This window comes from Tachyglossus aculeatus, chromosome 22 (assembly GCF_015852505.1).
Source record: "Tachyglossus aculeatus isolate mTacAcu1 chromosome 22, mTacAcu1.pri, whole genome shotgun sequence".
Lineage (NCBI taxonomy): Eukaryota > Metazoa > Chordata > Mammalia > Monotremata > Tachyglossidae > Tachyglossus > Tachyglossus aculeatus.
In genome coordinates, this window is record NC_052087.1 from 19,423,564 (window position 1) to 19,431,897 (window position 8,334).

General features: G+C 41.6%; 1 non-coding gene across 1 annotated transcript; it reads left to right on the top strand.

Moving 5' to 3' along the window:
• Positions 1-1,503: 1,503 nt before the first annotated feature.
• Positions 1,504-1,641, top strand: LOC119944340. The gene has a single exon (XR_005455829.1). It is a non-coding gene; the product is annotated as a small nucleolar RNA SNORA7 (small nucleolar RNA).
• Positions 1,642-8,334: the final 6,693 nt, after the last annotated feature.

The following is an 8,334-nucleotide window of genomic DNA, read 5'->3' on the forward strand; positions in this document are numbered from 1 at the left end:
TCTAATCTCAGCTCTGCCACTTGTCTGCTGAGTGACCGTGGACAAGTCACTTCACTTCTCTGGGCCTCAGTTACCTCATCTGTAAAATGGGGATTGACACTGTGAACCCCACGTGGGACAGGAACTGTGTCCAACCCAATTTGCTTGTATTCACCTCAGCACTTGTTACAGTGCCTGGTACACAGTAAGCGCTTAACAAATACCACAGTTATTGTTATTATTATTATTAACCTCTCTGGGCCTTGGTTTCCTTATCTGTAAGATAGGGATAAAGTAGATTGTAAATCCCATGTGAGTGAGGGACTGCATATGATCTGATTATATTAATAATAATGGTATTTGTTGAGTTCTAAGTGCCAAGCACTGTTCTAAGCACTGGATTATACCAAATCCAGTGCTTGGAACGTGCTTAATAGACACCATCATTTTTTACATTTTTATGCTTATTAATAATGATAAAATAATAATATAATCTTATGTTATTTAATACATTTAGTATTTCTAAAACCCAAATCAGAGATTGAACATACATATTGTCTCCTTAATCTAACCAACTGCAATTGACAGTTTGTCTCAACTTCTATTTTAAATCACAATAGAAATTTGGAAAATCCTACAAATCCCACAAATAGTTAATAAAATATAGTCATGTGCTCACTTACCTATTTATTGTTTTCTTAATTTTTCTGTTTCCATAAATAATATCCAGAAGCAATCCAGTCCGTTGCCACTTAGTCTGGCAAACTAGATGGTTAGCTGCCATTCTCTTAGAGCTGCTGTGACAGCACGTAGGAGCCAACCTCGCTGTTTAGGCTCTTTCTAATAAGACAGGCTGGCATCAGTGAAGGTGTGAGAACTTGCTCTCACCATCCTCCACTACCACTTAGAAGGTGCAACTCGGACCCCATCTGGAAGGAGAACAGTCAGCCACAAGGTTGGAAACACTGTGAAAAATTTGAACCTTTGAAGCCCTCTGGGCTAATTTTTTCTTTTCCCCTTTCAGTGGTATTTATTGAGTGCTTACTGTGTGCAGAGCACTGTGCTAAGCACTTGGAAAAGTACAGGACAACAAATTTGGTAGGCACATTCCCTGCTCAAAATGAGCTTCCAGTCTAGAGGGGGAAATAGACATTAATATAAATAAATACTTTATAATATACAATTGATAGCTATATATATGTAAGTGCAGAGGGGTAGATAGTAGAGCAGATGTTAAATGCCCAGAGGTCACAGATCCAAGTGTATAGATGTCAAAGAAGGGAGAGGGAGCTGGGGAAAAGGAGGCTAAACTGGGTAAGGCCTCCTGGAGGAGATATGACCTTAATAAGACTTTGAAGGTAAGGAGAGTCATAGTCTGGCATATATGGAGGGGGAGGGAGTGGCAGGCCAGAGAGATGATGTGAGAAAGGGGTCAGCAGTGAAATTGACCCTTAAGAAAGTGCTGATTTAATTATGTTTGTAATTACATCTCTGAAATAAGAATATTTGTGGCAGTTGTTTAGATCCCTCTCAGGGTCGCACCTGGAGAGTTTCCAGTACTCTACCAGTCTTGATTACAGGAGGGAGAGTCAAGCAGAGGCATTCCCATTCCATTCCTAGTTTGGGAAGTGGCTAACAAGTGGAAAGCAATTTGCTACAAGTCAAAACTAATCTGTGCTGGGCAACAGCAGCATGGGAGAGAGTCGAGGATGGAGACTCAAGTTGACTGAGTGAAAGAAAGCAATGGTAAACTACTTGAGTATTTTTACCAAGAAAACTCAGTGAATACACTACCAGAATGATTGCAGGTGGAGGCGGGGCATGCTGGGCGAGATGTGTCCATGGTGTCCCTATGGGTCAGAGACGACTCAGCAGCATAAGACAAGACAAATTGTTTAGAAGTTGGACATATTCTAAATGTAAATATCTCTTCCTCTTATCCCAATTTTCATTTGTGAGCTCCTCAAGGACAGGGAACCATATCTGCTTATTTTCATTATGTTTTCCCCCACTTCATGTTTGGTGCGTTGCGGAACACTGAAGAAATAGTTAAGAAGAGAATTGCAGATCTTTAAATTGAGGGGGTACATCTCCTCCCTTGAAAATCAGTTCTTATAAAACAGCGAAAATAAAGGAACCCCATTAAGTTTTTTTGTTGCTCAACTAGCTTCATAACAAAATACTAACGTACTATGAAATTACTTATAAAGGAATTTTTGACTCAAGAAAACCAACTGGATTACTTTAGCTTAAATTCATATTCACTAATCTGTATGTTTATGGACCGAATTAAAAAGATTAAAAAAAAAACACAGCATGCCTACCAGGTAGTAAGAGTAAATCCCACAGGTCCTTCCCTAATACTAACTATAATACCATTTCTACTTCTGTTGCTGCTGCTGCTGCTGCTGGTGATGATGATGGAATTGAACAATCAGGATTAGTTCAGCATGCATCACGTTCTTTCCCTGAAAAATGGTCTAGATTTAGCATATGTCTCGAGAGCTTATCACACTTTAACAGCACGATAATGATCCCAATATATAACAGTGGAAGAAGAATTTCAGTATTTTGAATCTGCTCAGACTAAAGCCAGGATAGTCTCTGGGACTGGAGTGTGCACAGGCTTGCATTTACCACTTGGGGACAGCAGCAGCAATAATTTAACAGCCTTAGCTGCCGCGTGATAGTAATTGGAAAGGCCTAGCAAAGGAACCCAGTGAGGTAGCTGATGGAGTCTCCCACCAGGAATGAGGAATGACCCCAATTTCTGAGATTTTAGAACCAGTATCCTAAACAGAGGAGTTGCTCGTAGTGCTAGAGGCTTGAAGAACATCATCTCTCCACTCTCTTGTCCCTTCCAGTCTTGTCCCCACTGGAATTTTTTATGTTAATAATAATAATAATAATGGTATTTGTTAAGCGCTTACTATGTGCCAAGCACTGTTCTAAGCACTGGGGGAGATACAAGGCAATCAGGTTGTCCCACGTGGGGCTCACAGTCTTAATCCCCATATTCCAGATGAGGTAACTGAGGCACAGAGAAGTTAAAATGCCCAACGTCACACAGCTGATACGTGGCAGAGCTAGGATTAGAACCCATGACCTCTGACTCCCAAGCCCACACTCTTTACACTGAGCCACAAAGCGCTTACTATGTGTCAAGCACTGTCCTAAGTGCTGAAGTAGATACAAGGCAGTTAGGTTGGACACAGTTCCTATCCCACATAGGACTCAAAATCTAAGCTGGAGGGAGAACAAATGAAGAAACTGAAACACAGTGAAGTTGTGACTTGTGCAAGATATTAAGAAACTGAAACACAGTAAAGTTGTGACTTGTGCAAGATATTAGAACCTAGGGCCAATGAATCCAGGGCTCCTGCTCTTTCTACTAGGCCATGGAACATTAGTGTGCAACAAGCAAGTAGATGAACAAGGGACCAATACAGTGTGAAGTGCAGGTATGGTCTTGCATTTGCCTACATTTACGAACTATAGGCAGAGCCAGGACTAGAATCTAGGACTCTTATTTCCCAGAACGGTGCTCTTTCCCATGTGTTGGAGAAAGGGGAGGAGCGTGCAAAGCTAACAGACTCTCAAGAAGGAAACTAGTTTATCACATAATATGACTTTGACAGATGATATTTAAAATATTGAGAAGCAGCATGGCTTAGTGGAAAGGGCACAGGCTTTGGAGTCAGAGGTTCTATTTCCGGCTCTGCCACTTGTCAGCTGTGTGACTTTGGGCAAGTTACTTAACTTCTCTGTGCCTGTTACCTCATCTGTAAAATGGGGATTAAGACAGTGAACCCCACTTGGGACAACCTGATTACCTTGTATCTACACCAGTGCTTAGAACAGTGCTTGGCACATAGTAAGCGCTTAACAAGTACCATCATTATTATCATTATTATTATTATTATATTACTCATCTGAACAGAAAGGACTAGTGAAGTTCTCACAGTACTAAAGGTTTAGTGGAAAATGAGAAGAGAAGCAGTGTGGCTCAGTGAAAAAAGCACGGGCTTTGGAGTCACATGTCATGGGTTCAAGTCCCAGCTCCACCAATTGTCAGCTGTGTGACTTTGGGCAAGTCACTTAACTTCTCTGGGCCTCAGTTACCTCATCTGTAAAATGGGGATTAAGACTATAAGCCCCCCATGGGACAACCTGATCACCTTGTAACCTCCCCAGCACTTAGAACAGTGCTTTGCACATACTAAGTGCTTAATAAATGCCATCATTATTATAAATGAAAGCTGGTGGTTTTCCTCTAGACTGTAAGCTCATTGTGGGCAGGGACTGTGTCTGTTTATTGTTATACTGTATTTTCACAAGCACACAGTGAGTGCTCAATAAATATGATTGACTGACTGACTGACTCTGGCAGTTTGGAGTTAAAAGTAACAGATAAATACAATCTTTCAAGCAAATATCAGCCTCTACTAAAGTGTTAAGCCAAACACACCAGCTATGTCTAACAAAAATATGGCCTATCAGAAAGAACACAGAGCTGGGGGGCAGAGGACCTGGGTTTTAATCCCAGCTCTGACAATAGCTTGCTGTGTGATCTTGGGCAAGTCACTTAACTTCTCTGTGACTCAGTTTCCTCAGCTGTAAAATGGGAAATAAATACTTCCCAAGCACTTAGTACAGTGCTCTGCACACAGTAAGCGCTCAATAAATATGATTGAATGAATGAATATCTGTTGTCCTTCTTACTTAGACTGTGAACCCCATGTGGGACAGGGACTTTATCCAATTTGATTAACTTGTATCTACCTCAGTGCTTTGGAACAGTGCCTAACACATAATCAGCACTTAACAATAATAATAATAATAATAATAATCTGCTTTCTATAGGAGAGTTAGTGGACCATTTGTGAGAAGGAAGTGGTGATGAACAAAATGGGACATGTCACAGTTGTTCTTCAGTTCAAAAACAATGTTTGACTATGGAGACTGTAACCAGGGGTGTGAATGTCTTGGAGAAATAATTTCTTAAACATTTGCACACATTGTCTATGAAACTACAGCAGTGCACCTTTTATGTTTCCTTGCCATTAGCAATGAGCATTGAGAAGGGAACAGCAATATGCAGCATCAACAACAGTAGTGATGGATTGCACCGAGCCATCCACACTCTCTCACCTGGCCCCTCTCTCCCCAGCAGCACATATTGCAGAATGACTGGTAGGAATTAATCATATTTATTGTGCACTTCGCTGTGTGCAGGGCACTGTACTGAGTGCTTGGGTGAGTACAATGCAAGTAGAGATTATGAATGCCACCTGTGATCATAAAACAGCATAGAATCACCATTTAGGTGATTTGAGTGAGATACTCAGAGTGATAGGGTAGGGGTAATCTCTTTCAATTTCTACCAAACACAACATGTCTATGTGTTTACCAAGATCTGACAGGGAATGGATGTTTACGAACTGATACTTTGAACTGATATGCAAAGTGGGAAAGGGATCAGAGAGGGAAAGAGACAGTGAGAGAAGAGAAAAAGGGAGAAAGACAGAGGTAGAGAGACAGATGTGGAAAAAGAGGTAAATGGAAAAAGAAAAAATCAGGAAAGTGGAGGGGAATCACGGGTTCCAGAAAGGAGAAAAAGAGAAGACTGGAAAGGACTACAATAGGGACATAAACATGCATAGACATAGAGGCTCATTAACTCTGTCTCTGTTGGATCCAAAGATGAGAGTAGAGAGGGTACATTGTGTCCTCTTTCTTGTATAGGTAAGTCTCTAACTTCATAAATAATAATACCTTATTTTTTATATGACACATTTATTTCTCCAGACCACTTTCACATCAGGTATTCTAATTGTGATTTTGTGGAGCACTTACTATGTGCCAAGCCCTGCATTATACACTGGGGTAAATACAAGATAATCTTGTTGGACCAAATTCCTGTCCTACATGGGGCTCACATGAGGGCAGGAAGGTAGGAGGAAGAACAGGTATTGAATTCCCATTTTACAGATGAAGAAACTGAGGCTCAGACAAGGTAAATGGCTTTCCCAAGGTCAGTTATCTCATTTCATCATAATAACATCCATCTGAGGTAGAAACAGCTTGGTTTAGTGGATAGCTCGTGGGCCTGGGAGTCAGAAGGACCTCCTAATCTAATCCTGGCTCTGCCACTTGCCTACTGGAGGATCTTGGGCAAGTCACTTCACTTCTCTATGCCTCAGTTACCTCTTCTATAAAATGGGGATTAAGACTATGAGCTCCATGTGGGACATGGACTGTGTACAACCTGATTACTTTCTATCTACCCCAGCGCATAGAACAGTGCCAGACATATAGTAAGCACTTAACAAAAACCATAAAAAATGGAAGAGAAAGATAGTGTAATCCTCAATTAATGGATGAGGAAATGACAGCTCAGAGAGGTTAAGTCACTTGTCCTAGGTCACACAGCAGACCAGTGGCAGATCTAGGAACAGAACCTGGGCCTCCTGACTTGAGTCCTCTCTCTGCTAAGCCATCTTCTCTCCCATATAATTAATCTTCAGTGTTAGTTTTATCTTACCACCCTCAGTGGGCTAGGGAAGGAGGTACCCCCATCGTTGGGTTTGCAGGGGTCCTTCTTTTGAAGTTATGCAATTGGTAAGGGAGCAACAATGATAGAATCAACTACCTGATCAAGGCTAACAGTGGAAATGATTCAGACAACTATTTGACTTCCCCACTCCTACCCGACAAATGATTTCCGTGTCTCACTCCCATTCCACCCCACTCAACTTTCCAAAATTGATACTTGAAACAGTTCCTCTGTTATGTTATTATGAACTGATATTTTGAACTGATATGCAAAGTGGGAAAGGGATCAGAGAGGGAGACAGTGAGAGAAGAGAAAAATGGAGAAAGACAGAGGTAAAGAGACAGATGTGGAAAAAGAGGTAAATGGAAAAAGAAAAAAATCAGGAAAGTGGAGGGGAACCATGGGTTCCAGAAATGAGAAAAACAGAAGACTGGAAAGGACTACAATAGGGATATAAACATGCATCGACAAAGAGATAAAGGCCTGGAAACTTTGTGACGTGAAAGGGGTTGTTACTAATTTTCTGCACTGGGGAGTTGAAACATTTTCTGAGTATCATACTACATCTTATTATAGCATTAAAGGAGAGAAAAAAAATTCACAGCCCACTAACTGACATTAGAACTATTAGCCTTAGTCGAAAACTGGATTGGCCCCAATAGTAAATACACTACAATGCTTCTTTCTTATTGTGAAGTGGTTTATTATAAGCTCAGTGCTACACAGCCTCATTTGTTCAGAGTTGGAATGTAAGTATGAGGGGGGAATGTGGGATAAATGGATCCCACTTCACGGCGAAAACTGGCCAAAGAATTCCCTCTGCCAACAACAGCCTTGTACTCAGAGCAGCAAATTGGCCAAAGAATTCTCTCTTCCAACAACAGCCTTGTCCTCAAAGCAGCAGATGAGGTATTTGTTGCCCACCTCCTCTTTGCCCTTCCATACATAATAGTGATGTTTACTCTGAAATTTCACATTTTAAAATGGATTTTCACCCATTTATTGGTAAAACCTAGCAATAGAGTCACAGAGGAAGAAACTGAGACCCAGAGAGTTTAAGTTGCTCATCTCAGGTCACCCAATAAATAGTGAAGTAGCATGGCATAATGGATAGAGCCTAGGCCTGAGAGTCAGGAGGTCATGGGTTCTAATCCTGGCTCTGCCCCTTGTCTGCTTTGTGACTTTGACAGATCGGTTTACTTCTCTGTGCCTCAGTTAACCTCATCTGTAAAATGGGGGTTGAGACTGTGAGCCCCAGGTGGGACAGGGACTCTGTCCAATCTACCCCAGCGCTTAATACAATGCCTTGCACATAGTAAGTGCTTAGTAAATAGCATAATCATTATTATTTATTAGTGGCGGAGCTGAGATTAGCATCCAGTTTCCCGTTAGTCCTGTGCTCGTTCCATTAAATCACTCTACCTCCTAAGGGATCTGTGCCCCCAGCCCTAAAACATGGGCTTGGGAGTCAGAAGGTCACGGGCTCTAAACCCCAGGTGGGACAAGGACTGTGTCCAACCTGATTTGCTTGTTTCCTCCTAGCGCTTAGTATAGTGCCTGGCACAAAATAAGTGCTTAACAAATACCACAATTATCATTATAATAATTATTAATGTTATTATATCTGTTGGCACAGATCTCTTGTGCCATCAATAATCTCCCTCCATACCCCCTGAGGATCACTGTCCAGCATCAGCCTAGTAAGCCATCCACTAGTCCCCTCACTCCCAACTTCCAGGGGCTCCCATCAACCCCTGCTCCAACATCAGAAGGACTTATAGGGGTTGTGTGAGAGAGGC